Source organism: Ixodes scapularis, unplaced genomic scaffold (genome assembly GCF_016920785.2).
Source record: "Ixodes scapularis isolate PalLabHiFi unplaced genomic scaffold, ASM1692078v2 PGA_scaffold7__128_contigs__length_106722199, whole genome shotgun sequence".
NCBI classification, from domain to species: Eukaryota; Metazoa; Arthropoda; class Arachnida; order Ixodida; family Ixodidae; genus Ixodes; species Ixodes scapularis.
In genome coordinates this window covers 49,579,724-49,597,425 of record NW_024609882.1, presented here as the reverse complement: position 1 = coordinate 49,597,425, position 17,702 = coordinate 49,579,724, and the positions used below count along the sequence as shown (strand labels likewise).

Genomic DNA, 17,702 nt, shown 5'->3' with positions numbered 1-17,702 from the left:
TAACTCAATTTTGTATATAGGCGCTGATTTAGGATTTTTGATTAAGCTTATTTCTCATTTATATTTACATATATATTTTCCGTCCCTCCAGACAGCAACAGATTCCCAATCCTTAGCCAAAACGTTTGGTTGTAGGCCGATGAAAATATCGATGGGTCGTAGCTTGGGTGGGTGACCTTGTTCTGCTTCTCCTTCCTGGTGAAGTGTTTGCTGCATATTTTGGTTTGCTGTAGGTGTCCTTGTTCCATTGTCGCTAGAAAAATTGAATTGTATTATTCGTCAGCAGCTTATAGCAAAACGTGAACTGCAAGGTGAGAAACGCTTCTTAGAATATAATAGAATAGAATAGTTTATTATAGGTTTCTTTCAAAATACATTTTCGAGAATCGTTGCATTTATGCTCAAGTCGCACCCAGCCCCAGGTCGCACGGCGCTCTGCCGCGTACAGCTTCGAAGAGAAGCTGGGAAAGCCATAAAACTTTGTGCCGTGCTAATTTTTGTATCTAGTGTTTCATCTAACCACGAGAAGCAACTGTTCTGGCTTTTTTAGTGCGGAATAGCCATCTCAGAAACTACACCGCTAATCCACTACTACAGCTGCCGCTGCAATGTAAAACCAACACAGCGACTGCAGAAGCTTCCCGATTAAACCGACCTGTTTGCCGCTATTGGTTCCCTCCGTGGTGGGGGCTTGTACATATTATGTCTGCTCGGTTCCTTATGTATCCTCCATCCCTAATGTGACAATATTCAGAAATATTTTTAAACCTAAAAGTACAGGGAGATTCGCCGGTAAAAGTGATTTAAGCGGCGACATTGCTGCAATTCCTCTAATTCGTAACTGACTGCTTTTGTCAAAAATGCTCTGCTGGTTCCCCAGTCTAAACCTTGCCCACGACATGGCATATTGGTGTGATATTGATGTTTTAGATGAATGAAAAACGTGCCCCCAGTAAACTACCAAGATGCTGCTACTGTAGCCAATGTACTATATGGGTCTTAGGTTCTCTATGGTTTTCATATATAGAGTCCTATGGGTAGATAGAGTTCATACCGGTTATAATGCCACGAGTGTCGCCGACCAAACGCGCTCATGGCCGAATGGTTATCGTCTTGGCTCCTATGCAAAGGGCTCAAGGTTCAATGCCTGGGAGTGGACGCGCCTTTTCGTTATATCTGTAAATGTTGAGTTCTGGTAAATTCGAGAACCCTGTTGCTTATTCGAGGTTAGAATGTTCTACGCACCGAACCTTCTATGCCAATTTTCCCAGACCTCAAGACATTCTTCTTCAATTGAGTAATTTCTCTCCGCCTTGGACAGTGTCCGACTTGCATGGGCGATGACTCGCTCAGTGCCTCCTTGCACTTAACCCAGTACCGCCCCGAGTCCTGCACTACTAGCTTCTGTGTGAATCTTGGTTTCTGCGTCCTAATCAAAGGGTCTAAGAACAGGAGAAGTCTAGAGTATTCGCTTCAGCCTGCGAATGCCTGCTGTTGCTCCTCGGCCCATTCAAACATCTCGGCATCTTTCGTAAGGTTTGTGAGCGGTGCAGAAATCCTTGCGAAATCCCAAACAAACGTCGAAAGTAGGCACAAAGTCCAAAGAATCTTTGCATGAACTTTTTGTCTGTCTGCGCTGAAAATCCTGCGGCTGCACGAGTTTTCTTGGGGCCTGGGCAGACGCCAATGTTACTAACCATGTGGCCTAGGAACATCAACTCGTCAGAGGCGAAAGAACAGTCTGACGGCTTGAGTGCGAGTCCGGCGGACTGCATGGCTTGGAGAACAGCTCGGAGTCGTCGCAAGTGCACGTCGAAGTAACTTGAAAACGCTATGACGTCGTCGAGGTCGACAAGACAGGTCTGCCACTTCAGTCTCGCCAGTTCGGTGTCCATGACACGCTGGAAAGTTGCTGGCGCCGTGCATAGTCCGAAGGGCATTACCTTGAACTCCTACAGTTCATCCGGCGTGACGAAGGCTATCTTCTCTCGGTCCTGTTTTTCGATCTGCTAGTAGCTGCCCTTCAAGTCCATCGATGAAAAATACCGAGAGTGACACAGTCGGTCTAGCATTTGGTCGATGCAAGGAAGTAGATAGATATCTCTTCGTCACTGTGTTCAGCTGCCGATAGTCCCCGCAAAACCAAAGCGTTCCGTCTTAACCAGTACTACTGGAGAGGCCCACGGACCGCTTGAAGGCTGGATTATATCGTCGTTCCGCATTTTCATGTGCTTGCTCCTGAATGACCCCCTTTTCTCTTATGGAGACTTGGTATTGTGACCGATGCACAGGGAGAACGTCATCCTCGGTAATGATGCAGTGCTTCTCAACGGTGGTGGTTTTGCTCACCTTCGACGACGTCGCAAAGCAATCCCGGTATTCGGCGAGGAGGTTAATCAACCGCCGTCGTTTCGGGTCTGGAAGCTCGGGTCAATGTCGAGCTGTGCGGGAGACATACTGTCTTGCTGAGGTGACGAGGACTCTTCAGTTCTTGCGGTGATTTCGGCTTAGTTCCGGAGTTCCTCGACATGGCCCACAGTGATATCTTTCAAGGGGTGTTGCGTTTCTTGTCGGAAGTTCGTCATGAGGACCGCGATGCGCCCATCCTGAAGTTCAGTTATTTCTCCTGTGATGCCTATTTGTTTTCCCAGGAGCAATTGAATGTTGCCTTCCAGAACAACTTCTCCGCAGGTAGCTGAATCTGCTACGACGGGTACAACAACATGATTGTGGCGGCAGGTTCACGTGGTCGGCAGATACTCGGACGGTGGCTGACGCTGTTTGGGGTTTTTCTGAAGGCGGAACAAGTGTTCGCAACGTCAATCTGTTCTCTCCAAGGTCGATGACGGCGCCGTATTCACACACAGTCCATGCCGAGAATGACGTCTCTGGCACAGTCTTGTAGAATGACGAATTTTACAAGACACGTCTCGCCGTGAATTTTGACGCAAGCAGTGCATCTTTTAACAGGCGTGATGTGTCCCCGAGCGGTTCGTATCTCTGACCCATCCCACAGCATTGTCACTTTTTGAAGGCGGTGAAAGAGTCTCCCACTCAAAACTGTGTAGTCTGCTCCGGTGTCTACAAGTGCTGATGCGTCGTGGCCCTCAGTAACGTATAGGTTGTTGCGCACTGTTGCAGGAGCGTCATTGCAATACGTGTCTTCGGAAGAGTGGATGTGCTCCTGCGTTCTTGGAGGCTCTTGACTTCAATCGTCTTCGGCAACACCACCTCCAGGCGTTGCCGCAGCTAGTTTTCCTGGCTCCGGAAGTAGATTTTGAGTGGGGGGGCTGAAGTCAAGCATTTTGTTTTTGCATATTTTATTATAGGAGACAAGGGCTGCAGCCAAATTTCTGTAATTTTATTTTTACTCACTGTTTATTAAAATATCAAATATTATTTGCATGAAGTTCCTTACTTAGCATGTGCAATCACTTTTCCTTCCTGCTTTATAACAACAGTAGGGAGTTTTAATGGCTCGTACGCAACACAGTTGTGGGTCAGAAATGCACACGCGTAGAATGCAATACAGTTGAACCTCGATTTAGCGAAGTCGCCGGGACCCCCTAATTATTTCGCTAAATCGGGAACTTCGTAAAGTCGAGAAAGACATTCTTCGGGATAGGCTGCGCGGGGAATCCGAATTTGTTCGTTAAATCGGGTTTCGTTAAATTGAGGTTCGACTGTACTGCTTTTTTGCGCATGCACATTCTGACCCTCAAAGCTTTTACGTACGATCCACCAACACTCACTAATATGGCAAAAACACTTACACACAGTACTTCAGACAATTTTAAAATTCCTATGGGGATACACAGCATTGCAAAACTGAGTTTGCAGAGAATCACGCTTATTATTCTTGAAATGCTCATTCAAAAAGACATCCACGCTATGAAATGAACAAGTAAACCAAGATAATTACATATATACAATGACATCTTAATGCATATTTTGAAAATGTGCACAAAAGCGTGCTGAAGGAAACAGATCCACATGTGGGCCCCAAAGCCACGTGCGTTGATCGTCTCGAAGAAGACTAAAGGTCGCCAATCGCTCGGCGGTCCTGGGGACAAATTTTTTGATGATGTCGTCCAGGTTGAGCTCGACACTCTTCCTTTTTGAATGCGCAAAATGAGGAGGCATGTTAGCCTCCCCTGAATCATGCGGCTGCATAGATGCATTTTAATGCGGCATAAGGCACTAAACGAGCGCTCCCCCGGAGCGACAGATGCAGGCTCAGAATGAAGAAGTTTCATATATTTTACGACTTGGTCCAGGAGGTCACGAATTTCGTCGGATTTTGCCTGTAGTGTCCTCAATATGAAGTCAATTGTGAGGGAAACAAGGTTGCTTAAAAGAGTCGGCAAAAGTAAAAACTGCGCAGAGTCGGGCCAGGTCAAAATCGCATGCATGCAGCTCCTAGGGCCTTTTTCAGGTCATCTGTAGTGAACTGTCTTCCCCCATCAGCGTTAAAATGCTCTCTAGTTTTACTAGCCTGCTTCATACCAGGCTATTCAAACCGCCGTTGAGTTTCACTCGGAATGCAGTCTATAGCCTCAAAGTACTCCTTCCGTAACGCTGCCTTGCAATCGAGTACAACTGGTAAAGAAGGTTTGTTGCTCATTTTGAGCCTTTTTGGCGGTTTTGTTGCCTTTGCGCTGCGCAGGTCCTTCAAACTAGCCGCATTATAGTTGAGCTCGCGCAGTCCCACAACTCTTCAAACGCGACATCAGACCGCAGATGGGACATTGCCTCGCAGAGTCTCTGTAGCCTCTTTGATACCTGCGGCGCAAAACGTTGAACGTTGCAGTACCCTCGCAGGCTCTTCGCATGGACCGAACATAGCTATAGAAATGTTTATTCCTAGCAGTGTTTCAAACATTTTCAGAAGCCTCCCATAACCGTTCAAAATGGCCCTGCTGTTGTCTGCAATCGAATATTCTGTTTGTAGCAGCTCGTTCAGTGTCTCCTGAACTAGGTTTTCAGAGAACCTTTTCATTGACTTCATTCTGACAGTCCACCTTGTTGGGCAAAGCGGAAGAAGGTTATTTGGCGTTGATCCGGCCTCTTCTGCCGCCTCGCTGACTGGAGTAATTACAATAGATGAATAAACAGCTTTGCGTTTCTTTGAAGTCGGAGGGGGGGGGGGGGGGGGCTCAGCCCCGTCCTGAGAAATCTTGGGGGGAATCTGGACCCCCCCTGCCCCCCCCCCCCCCCCCCGGTTCTGAAGTCCCTGGGATACAGGCTCTGTCGTCGGGGTCGTGGCACTGGACACGCTGAACGTCTTGGTGATGGTGAGCGGGATTCACAACAGAGAGGCGGTGGATTCACAACAGAGAGAGGTGAGGATGGCTAACATCGGAGGTACTCTTCGATGTTGTGAGGGTGTTCGCCGTACCTCGGGCGTGGTCGTCCAGGTCGAACCCACGCAGCCCAAGTCGGCAGTAGGAGCATCCACGATAGATGTGGTTGGCTTCCTTGCAGATGTAGCAGAGCGGGCGTCGGTCGGCTGTTCGCCACGGGTCAGTCTTTCTTGACAAAGCTTGTTCTCGGCAAACGTGCGCCCAATCTTCCTGGTGTCGGGGATACTGCGTGGCGAGGGAGCTTCATGTCGGGGGGGTGCCTTGTACGGACGCGGAGGTGGTGGTGTTCGGCGTGGTTATCGAACCAGTGCCTCGCAGTGCCTTCAAGCGAGAGGTAGAGGTTGTGGAGGCACTGCTCAGTCGTCCATTCGTTGTGGCGGGCAACGCTTTCATAGTGTTGCAGCCAATCCTTGATGTCCTCTTGGACCTCACCGAAGAAAGGCGTTGGAGTCCGGGGTGCGATAGGCACGTATACGACGGCGGGGCAACCGGGGTCTGCAACGACTGGTTGCCCATCGTCGGCCTCGTTGGTTGCGTGTTCTTGAGTGGCAAAAGTCAGAATTCCGGGGTTAGGCCTTGGTTGCAGCGGCTTCCTTGGGTCTTGGTAGTTTGTGCGGATGGTACTCTTGAGTGGGGGACTGGGCTTTGGCTATGAAGCCTCGGAGGGGTACGCTTCATGGGCTGCGTTAGCCCGCACCTCCACCAGAATTTCACGAATGACGATTGATGAGGCGATGAAAATTAAAGGAAACTAAGCGGTTAATGGGGCAAACTTGTGCCCAAAACAAAATAGAAAAAGACTAGCGTCGCAGGCGGCGATGACGGAAGAACCGCAGGATCAAACGCGGGTGGGGCTATTTTGCGGCAGCCCGCACAACAGCCCGGGGAAAAAATGCCAGCAATTTCGGACGGCGCGTGTATCACTGGAGATCGTGTTAACCCCCCGCCTGCGTTCGCGCCGCTTCGCAGCGACAGTCTGCGGAGCTGCTCATTAGAAAAATATTAACCCAATCGGCCCACCCACACACGCTGCTTCGCGGCGGCCCGCTGGCGGCCCATGCCCCACTGTCCTCCACTTACCGTTTAATTCAGCAAAGTTTCGTAGACAATATTATTTTTTTTTTCATTGTTAATTGTAGAAAACAAATGTTGTAAACATCGCCAAATGCCTCAGAAAAAAAAAAAAAAAAAAGGAAATTAAGCGATTAAGCGTTGCAGGGGACTCCAAGCCCTGGCCCGCTGGCCAAATCTGGCCCGCGGAGGCTTTCTGACCGGCCCGCGGCTGGCCATGGTGCTTATATTGAGCTCCGGCCCACGGCCCGCTACCAGTATAGGCCCGCTGCTACCAGTGCGGGCAGAAGCGCGCGTAAAGACGCGACGGCGCGACGAGCACCGAACATACCGGAAAGAGAGAAGACCTCATCGTATTTCTCGCTCGACGCCGAAGCGAAAAAGGCATTTTGAATGCTCGGCTCACACGAAAACTGACAGTGCGGTGGAAGCTGCGTGTTCGCCGGACCAATCAACTGCATGTCACTTATTGCCAGATCTCGCTCTCCACTCGTGAATAATATGCAGAGAGGGTGTGATCACGTGGCAAAAGACCGGGAGTTGACTGGTTTAGCGGGTATGCAGCTTTCAGTGCACTGTCAGCTTAGGGGTGGACGGAGGATAGAAGAATCTCGAACGCGGCTGCAACCGCGGAAGCGGTGCGTTGGGGGGGGGGGGGGAGGTTAGGGGTAGGGGGGGCTGTACGATTCTTCAGCAGGCACTCTGTGGGAAATATGTGAACATGTCGTGTGTTTTAAAAGCTGTGGTTTCAGCCGTGAATTACATAAGGTCGCATAAGCTTAATCATCGCCAGTTTCGTGAATTCCTAAAAGATGGTGAATCGGAGTTTGTAGACGTTTGGCGTGCGATGGCTGAGTTGCGGTAAACTGCTTTCGCGTTTTTTCAACCTTAGAGAAGAAATAAGGAAATTCCTCGCAGACAAGAAGCGGCCCGAACCGCTGCTTTCGAACACTAAGTGGCTTTGGAAATTGTCGTTCTGTGTAGACCTGACGAAGCACGTTAATAAGCTGAATGTGAGATTGCAAGGCGAGATACGTCTTATTCATGACGTATCCATGGATATTAAAGGATTCAGGGTGAAATTACAGCTCTTCGAAAGACAGGTGTGAAACCAGACCTGGGATCACTTCCCCTATTGTGCAAAGCTCCGTACAGAGACTGATGTGGAATTCCCCTCATTCTTCGCAATAGAAATCCTCAGATACCTCCAGAGGCAATTTTTCGAACGGTTTTCTGACTTCGATAGGAGAGTTAGTTTGTAGTTTGACTTACAGTTTGTAGTTTATTCAGAATGGTAGTTTGACTTACAGTCAAACTACATTCTGAAGGAAAACTACAAGGTGGGAAATTTTATACAGTTTTACAAACCCTTGGGCTCTGAGCAATTTCCAAACCTGAAATAAACTGCTTTTTTGCACTACATACCTTTGTGAGCAGACATTTGCAAGGATGAAGTACGTAAAATCCAAATACAGAGCTAACTTGTCTGTTGAACACTTGAAGTCCCTCCTAATTATTGGCTCATCAAGCTTGAAGCCGCAGTTCAGCGAAATAATAAAGCCGAAGAATCAGCTACACCGCTCACATTAGTCCTGCACTTCATGTCCGAGTAAATGTGTCGAAATTCTGATGCGTTCCGGCTCAAATACTGCTTAGTGTTTTGTGGCATATAGTCGTATGTTGTCATCATCAGGTTCACCGTGCTTAGTCTCCTGCTTCATATCTGTAACTACGTTAAAATTCCTTTGCGTTCTCGTGTATATTGTGATATGAGTAATGTGTGATAACTATTGCATATTGTCATCACAGTTTTACCGTTCTCGTTAGTTTTTTTTTTTTTATCTGTGCGAATATTCCAGAGTTCATATGCGCTTTGATTTGTGCCTGGTGGGTTATCTGGGTCACACTTATCGTATGTCACAATTACCTATATGCTGAATTTCGAAATAAAGTATATGTATTAATCCACCCTTGATTGCTTCTCGTTTTTACTCTAACTTGAGTTCCTCTATTTAAATGCTCATCAATGCTTATTAATATTGTTTTTAATGATTTATAACATGTATTTGTTTTCCGGCCCTCGAGACTGCGAGAGGTCCCCAATCCGGCCCCTTGGCCAAAAAGTTTGGAGACCCCTGCGTTATAGGGATTTGTCACAGAATTCGACTATTATTATTATTATTATTATTATTATTATTATTATTATTATTATTATTATTATTATTATTATTATTATTGGCAGTAAGGACAAGTGCGACGGGTGCTCTCAGCCTTTTTACGGCAAACAAAAGTATCTTCGATGTAAAGAGTGCGGAAAACGCTGGCACAAGAAGTGTGTCATGCTTCCGGACAGCGAGGTTGGACGAATGATGACTGGGGTAAGCCCATTTATATGCAACGACTGCATCACCGTCGAGCGCACGCATAGTCCTAGGTCGGACGAAGCTAGGCCTGACGACGAGCAGGACTCACCCTGCCCGGACCGGCTCGGCGAGGTCGCCGCGACTTCGGTGGCTGTTCTCCGAGACCTGCTGGCTGACGCCTTGAACGGCATCTCTTTCCTGACGGACCAGATGACGGCTGTGAGGGAGGAGAATGCTCGCCTTCGCAGCGAGCTGACGAGGAGCTCCGAAATTCACTCGGTCATGTTGCGCAACATCCAGACGGAGCTGCGAGACCTCCGGCATCGCCCGAAGTACGTCGGGGTACCCCCGCCTTCCGCTGCCGTGGCGGGCCGCCATGATCTGAATGCTTCCGTGCTGGGAGGAGGGGGAGCCGCCCCATTCCCCAAGGGGAAATCGACCTCGACGGTGTCTGAAGAACCTGTTTCCTTCAGCGAGGCGTGCGCCGTGACTCCTCGTTCGCCCCCCGAGCATCAACGTGACCAGAGCCGGTTAACCTTGAGCGGCAGAGCCTTCCGTGAGACGACGACGGAGTTGCTGACGGGCATTCCCTCCGTTGCCGCTTCGGCGACGCGGGCAGAGGGGGCCGGTGGCTCAGCTGCTCACAGCAATCGAGACGAGGGAGGAGATAGGGGAAAGACCGGTCCACTGGCCCGTGGCCGCTCAGCGGCTCAGCCTGGCTTACCGGAATACAGTGCGAGAAAGGTCCCTGGACTTCGTTCCCCCGACTCCATTCCCCAGCGGCCATTCTTTAAGGGAAGTTCTAAGAATGGAGGAATTACCGCCGTATCGGTGTCTGTGCGACATTCCAGAGCTGTCTTCGTGACACGTCTGGACGCCAACTGTTCTTCGGCGGACGTCAGAGAACATCTCGGACAATTCCTTGGCCCAAAGGAGCTTCGATGCACAAAGCTGAAGACACGCTATGGTGGGTACTCTTCATTCCACGTCGCTGCTGTGGACGACGACATTGAGGCATTGTTTGACCCGAACATCTGGCCGGAGGGCTGCCTCTTCAGGGAATTTCAGGGTCGGCTGACGGGAAGCCGCGTGCATGATGAGAATGAACGTATAGAGTGATCCCCAACCATCTTGCCTGGAAATGACTAGCACGCACATTTACTATCAAAACATTCGCGGCCTTCGTACTAAGGCCAGTGACTTCTTTTCTAATGCTATATGTACTGACTTTTCTATATTTTGTATAACGGAAACCTGGTTATGCCCAGAAATACTGTCTGGGGAGTATTTTTCGTCGGATTTCCTTGTGCATCGCAGTGATCGTGATTTATCTCGCGGAAAGAAAACGGGAGGCGGTGTCTTGATGGCAATCGATAGGTCTTTGAGGTGCACCAGGCGCGCCGATTTAGAGACTTATTCGGAATCTGTGTGGGTAGAGCTGGAGTGTGATAATCGAGAACGCGTTCTGATAGGTACTTTTTATTTTCCTCCATACATTGAACCCGAGGAGTTTAATGATTGTCTCCTTGGAATTGAGGATATAGCAGACAAACTGGGTGAATGCAAACTATTAGTAATTGGCGATTTTAATGTACCAGGTGTGTGCTGGGAAACTCACAGTGCTGTTTCAAGTAATTATTACGGTGCAAAGAAGGCCGGTCATCTTGTTGACTTTGCCTCTTTCATGGCCCTGAATCAGTTCAGCAGGGTTAGAAATAGTAAAGGGGCTATGCTTGACCTTTGTTTCTCAAACATTGATAACGTTTCTGTAACTAAAAGTGAATTTCCTTTAGTACCGACAGACAAATATCACCCTGCACTCTAGGTGGCTATAACCTTGAATGTACCTGTCAGCCGTATACCGGCTGCTAGTCTCACTTACCTAGACAAACTGCATAACTTCGCTACTGGTGACTATGTGGGATTATATAACCACTTTTCTACGTTCGACTGGTCCCCTATCCTGCAATCAACTGACGTCAATTATCAGGTTCTTCAATTCACCACGGCGGTGCAGGAGGGAATGGATCATTACATTCCTCTAAAGAAGCATACCAATTCAAAATTTCCCTCGTGGTTTTCTCCGTATTTAAAAAAGTTGCTGAAGAAAAAAAGCTTCTCTCATCGCAAATTTAAAAAGACTGGCAGTCTCAGGTGGGAGGCTGAGTTCGCTCATTATAGACGCCTATGTAAGCAACATCAGAGGATTGATCATAAGATATATGTGGAGTCAGTGGAGTCCGAATTGAGGAGAAACCCAAGAAAACTCTACCGACATGTTCGTTCTCGAGGAGGAAAATTGGTACATCCTGATATTATACTTAATGAGGAGAATGTGACCACGTCCAGTGTACGCGATATATTCGCGCGTCATTTCAGTTCTGTATATAAACACAATAGGAGTGGGTACCAACAGCCGCCATCCCCTAGCGTGAACGAATCCATTTCCTCCCTGCCTGTGGATGAGGGAATGATTCAGGAATGCATAAAAAAACTGAGGCCTACCATGTCCACAGGTCACGATGGTATTCCAGCAACACTTGTAAAAGCATTTCACGAAATTTTTACGCCCATCCTTTATGATATTTTCAACAACTCCTTAAGAGCAGGAGTGTTCCCTGATATGTGGAGGAAGTCAGTCGTAGTCCCAGTCTAAAAGTCTGGAAGTCGTACCACTGCATCAAACTACAGGCCAGTGTCTCTGCTGTGTACATTTTCGAAGCTTTTCGAAATGGTGGTCCACAAAACATTGTCCTTTCGTTTAAAAAATGTATTAAGTTCCAACCAACACGGATTTGTAGCAGGACGCTCGACAACAACAAATTTGATTTCATTTAGGTCCATTGCATCCAAAGTTGTGTGCTAGAGAGGCCAGCTCGACGTGGTCTACTTTGATCTGAGTAAGGCGTTTGATGTGGTTGACCATGACATTCTTTTATCAAAACTTTGTGGTATTGGTGTCTGTGGAAAGGTACACAACTGGTTTCAGAATTATTTGTCTAATAGAACATGTGTTGCTCGTGCGAACGGCGCGTATTCTTTTACGTACACAGCCACGTCTGGGGTACCTCAGGGATCAGTTCTGGGCCCGCTTCTTTTTTCTATTTTTGTGAACGATGTGTGTAAGCAGATTGTAAACTCGTCTTTTTTGCAATATGCTGATGATATTAAGATATTTAAGGAGATTAGAACTATCTCAGATTGCAAGTTTCTACAAGAGGACATAAACTCATTTAGCAAATGGTGTTCACAGAACGGTCTCCTACTAAACAGCTCGAAAACCAAGGTCATGTCCTATAGTCGCAAAACGCAAACGACGTGTTTCCCTTACAGTGTTCGCTCAGACGTATTGTGCCGTTCTAGTGAAGTGCGGGACTTGGGAGTGCTTTTTGACTCCTCCTTGAGATTTGATAGCCATGTGGCTCGTATAAGTACCTGCGCCTTGCGCGCGCTCGGTATCGTTTGTCGAACGACTAGAGTGTTTAAAAACCCCACAACGTTTGTAACCCTGTACCGCTATTTGACAAGGTCTCAACTCGAATATGCATCTCCTGTATGGAATGGCAGTTGTAAAACTACCCTCCTAAGGCTGGAGCGAGTGCAAAACAATTTTTTATCTATTTATCGATATCGATATCTGCGAGATGAAACATCTCTATCAAAGGGTAACAATGTATTGGACGTCCTACAAATGAACAGCTTATATCACCGTCGAGAAAAGGTAGATCTGGTTTTCCTTTTCAAAGTCCTTCATGGTATGGCCGACTGTTCAGAACTGCTCTCACAGATATCTTTGCGAGTTCCTCGGACAGCGACCCGTTTGACAACGTCTTTTTACTCTCCTCGAACGTTAAATATCTTGGACCCGATGTTTCGTATGTGTCGGGCATATAATGGCATTGCAAGTGATCTTGATATTTTTTGTGTGACTGAATTTGTCAGATCTCTCAGATTCTTGTATGGGTCTCTCTGAACCTGTCGGTGATTGTGATGTTATTATATATTATTTTAAGAAGGTATATTCGTTGTTGTGGTAGTCTTCCTACTCTGCGTTCGGACCCTGTGTTCCGTTCTTTCCTTGTTGTGTATATCGTATATTTGTGTCAGCATGCGTTATATGTATCATATCTTTTACTCAATGTTTTGAGTTTTTTTATGTTTTTTTCCTACTTTTTTGTAATGTGTAAGTTTCGGTGTGCCAGCACCAAGACCGCATGGTCGTTCCTGGACACCTAATAAAAATTATTCTTGATTCTTGATTCTTGATTATTATTATTATTATTATTATTATTATTATTATAACTCGTAAAGAACAATTATGGAAAAGATTTCGGCGCTCTCCCAACGACATTAATCTTGAAATAGAATGTAAAATACAAAGAAATAGGGTTAATGCTCTAATTAGATCAGCAAAAAGAAACTATTATGCTAAAAAGTTTTCTGACGCTCGTTCTGACTCTAAAAAACTTGGTCGATTGTAAACGAGCTTCGTGGTCACATGCAGACGAGCGCGACTGAATCATTAAAAAAGCATTTCGGAACAGACTTCACTTCTACTGTCAACGCCTTTAATGATTTTTTTGTAAACTCACTCACGCACTCATCTAATGATGATGATGTACTAACATCCCACATTCCGCTTACCTCTGAATCCGCTTTTCTTCCAACTCTTTCAGAGCCAGATTTGCGGTCATATCTGTTTGGTTTCAAACGCTCTAGGTCGGCGGGTGTTGATGGCCTGACAGTTCGTGACTTATGTCGAAATTATGACTCCCTGAAAAACGTTCTCCTTGATCTTATAAATAATATCCTAAAAACAGCTCATGTACCTGATGAATTAAAGCGGGCCTTGGTTGTTCCTCTCTTCAAGGGTGGTGCACCAAGCCCAGTTTCTTCATACAGGCCTATTTCAATATTGTCTTGCATATCCCAGATATTAGAGAAACATGTTTTTGTCGTTATGTCCGGGTTTCTTGAGAAGTACAGCATAATCTCGCCGCATCAATACGGGTTCGTAGCTGGTCGCGGTACCACTCATCTTCTTGAGACTTTTTCTGACATGATACACTCGTCCTTTGAAAACAACATGTATACGTGCGCCATCTTCATTGATGTCGCCAAGGCATTCGATACCGTTAACCACACCATCCTTTTACACAAGCTTCAAAGGGTGGGCTTTCGTGGTCCGTTCCATGATTTACTAAAAAGTTTTCTCACGAATCGTTCCCAAGTTGTATCGATAGATAACGTCCGCAGTTCTCATGCTTCCTTAACCTCTGGTGTTCCACAGGGCTCCATTTTGTCTCCACTATTATTTAACATTTTTGTAAACGATATTTCAACAGTAATGACCACTTCCAATTTATTCCAATACGCGGATGATACTCTCATATTCTCACAGCATCTTATATACCAGCGTGCAATAGAAATGCTCCAAGCCGATGTAACTAAAATAATGGACTGGTTCTTAGCAAATAAGCTTCGTGTAAATGCTTCCAAAACCAAGCTGATATGCTTTCACAATCCATTAAAAATGTCAGTTTGACTTCTCCACTGTTTCTACACGACTCCAGCTGTTTATGTGATAATTGTAAACCTGTTGAGTATGTGAACTCAGTGAAATACCTAGGCCTTAACTTTGACTGTGATCTTTCGTAAAACACACACATGTCTTATATATGCCAACGATTGAGAACTGTTTCTTGCTTGCTTTACCATATAAAAGGATTTCTACCATTGTCACTTAAAAAAAGCATTACGCACGCGTTAGCCTACAGCATACTCAGATACGGCATCACTGTTTTTTTTAACTGTCCTCAGTTCTGGCATCTGAGAGTTGATCGTATTCTAAAAGGAATTTTGAAAAGTGTCGCATATAGCAAAGACTTTCTATCCTGTGACAACTTGTTTGCCACTCTCGAGTTACCTTGTTTCCACTCACTATTTCTCCAAACTGTTATCTGGCGACACTTCTGGGGAAGTGAGTTCAAAGTGTCGTCAAGTCCACTTCGTGATCTGAGATCTGCTCCGCGTTTTCAAATTCCACGGATAAGAACTCATTATGGTGAAAGTATTCGCTCATTCTATGTCCCAAAAATATTTAATGAAGTCCCTGATTCTTTGCTTCTCCTTACTTCAAACAAGACATTAAAGAAATTTCTGAGGAGCTCGATCTCCGACGTGTATAGACAGTGAACTTTACTGCTTTTAACTCGTTTCTTTGTCCTTACATATTGCATATTCCCTTGTGTCATTCTTTTTTCTTTTCTTTTTTACTAAAGCACTTTTTTTTTATTTTTTTTTTTGGACACACAACGTGACTAGTGGATGTATTGTGTGAAATTTTCTATTTGTTCCTATGCATTTTGTTTTTTTGTGTGAACACACCCTGAGTGAGTTTGCCTGACTCAGCAAGATACATTCGTGTCTCCAATACGATATTTATTGTTGCATTTTTGCGTAATTTCGTGCGCGAAAGTGTGTGCCATCCAGTGCTTTTTTTTTATGACTCATCTTTATGCTACATACAAACACGACTAAAACACCAACTCTGACTTTTCGCCTGTACTCTGATGAAACATTGAATGTGTGTGTGTGTGTGTGTGTGTGTGTGTGTTTTCCCCTATGTTCACGGCAATGTGAGTCCGTGTGAATATCCGGTCTGCCACACCAAATGCTGGATCTGGTCCCACAAGCCTCTGCTGCTTTGACCAGACCCGAGACTCAAGTGGTTATATTTTCAATGTTGAATAAAAAATTATTATTATTATTATTATTATTATTATTATTATTATTTATTTATTTATTTTTTGAAGTTCTCGCGAGGAAGCGCATCCGATCGCCGGACGCTCCCTTGCCCCGCGCGTTGAGCGGCAGGGTGGTTCGGGCCTCGTTCGCCTCGCCCGCTTTCTGTTTTATGGCCCCCTGTCCCCCCCCCCCCCCCCCCCCCCCCCCCCCCTCGTCCCGAAGACATTTCTCGCGAGGTTGAACTCCGTTTCACCTTCCGTCCGAGCACAGCGGACGCTAGGAGCCATCCCAGCCAATGTGGCGTTAAGGGAGTGTCATGCGACCTTGAGCTCCCTGTGTCGCCCCGCCCCACCGGCAGGTCACGCGACTTTTCTCCCGGCGCTAGATCGGCTGGCATGGCTCGTGGCGTCCACTGCGCTCGGTCTGAAGGTGAAACGGAGAGTTGGTAGCGATGGGCGACTCGCTTCCCGGAATGTTGGGAATAGCTTCCAGATGTCGGAGGGGGGGTGCTCTTTATGGTTAGCTGGGGTAGGCTCACTGCGGGGCTTGCCAGTGTGACGTGTTTCTTTTTTTTTATGTATTTTGTTGTTACAACTGCAGAAAAACATTTTTTTTTGGGGGGGGGGAGGGGGGGGGGGGGCGAGGGAAAGTGGGGTCTCTAGCTAGAATTTGGGAAAGTGAGAACCTCGGCTTGATTCCGAGCCGAGTCAAGGGAGTGTGCGCGAAGACTTGGCCGGGGGGTGAACGCAACGCGAAGTTTGGGCGGGACTGCGGTAGCGACGGAAGGCTGAGCGCGGGAGGTGTTTGGGCTCCCTGGTCAAAGCGCTGCTTTGGGCGCCCAAGTGTGTGTGCGTTCGTGGGTGAGTGCCTGCGCCGAGGAGCCACGCCGACAGCACCCAAGCGCACATCGACCTCCCGAGCTCGGTCGACATCGCAAGAGGCCGCGTCACCCCCATATCACTCACCGGACTCAGGTTCGCGCCACTCACCCCCATATTAATTTGTATAGTTTATCCCCCTTTTAATTTTTTTTTCTTCCTTTGAGTTTGCAGAAAATGTTTTTTTGAACGAGCGCCGTGTTTCCATGATAAGTCGCGCCTGAGCGCTTTCTCTGTGGGGCGGTCCGTTGTGCCTCGCTGTCGGGAGTTTTGTTTGTTTTGTTTTATGTCTATCGGATTTTCAGTAAACCATCCTGTGGTTGGAAAAAAAGGAGTCTGTGTTGTTCCTTCTTCCCTCACTGTGAGTCCGTCACCAGGGCGTAGACCTATTGACCGGTTAGCGGTCCTATCAAAATTATAAATTTGTTTGCATAGAATATCTTTTTTTTTTCACCGAACCTGTAACAGGATTGAACCAGTGTCGCCAGTGTTCTACTGATTATGAAACAGACACCTTACCACTGCGCCACTTTACAACTTCGAATTGCTGTTTTCACAATTTGGTTTATACGAGACCGATAAGGGACAACGGCCGGCATTTCTTTTCCCTGGTGTGCCAGCTACCAGCAGAATATCCACTTCCAATCAAATGCTGGGGCGAGACTGACCCCGGCTCGCAACACGGAGCTCCTTATGTACACAAGTGGGCTCCTGAAAAAATCAGCGTAGGAGGTTCGGCCCATAGAACATTCAAACAACAAATAAGCAACAGGGTTCTCGAATTTACCACAACTCAAAATTTACAGAAATAACAAAAAGGCGCGCCCGCTCCCAGGTATCAAACCTCGAGCCCCTTGCGTAGGATTTAAAGATGATAAACATTCGGCCACGAGCGCTTGGTCGGCGACGCGCGTGACAATAAGGTGGAATTGTTTGCAGTCATATGAACGTAAACGGTTGAGTATATGGTACTGGTGCGACCATATGAATGAATATAGTTTTGTATGGGCTAGACTATACAACCATACGGAACCACATGTGTAGGGTATGGCTCGGTATGGTTCAGTCATATCCAACTATACGGAATCATATGTGTATGGTATGACTCCGTATGGTTCAGCCATATCCAACTATACGGAACCATATGTGTATCGTATGGCTTCGTATGGTTCAGCCATATCCAACTATACGGAACCATATGTGTATGGTATGGCTCGGTATGGTTCAGCCATATGGCACCGTATGAATCCATACAATGCCATACGGTTGGCCATATGGAA

General features: G+C 46.7%; 1 pseudogene; it reads left to right on the top strand.

The window, feature by feature from the left end:
• Positions 1–8,800: 8,800 nt before the first annotated feature.
• LOC115308888 lies at positions 8,801–9,332 on the top strand (annotated as a pseudogene).
• The last annotated feature ends 8,370 nt before the right edge of the window (positions 9,333–17,702 follow it).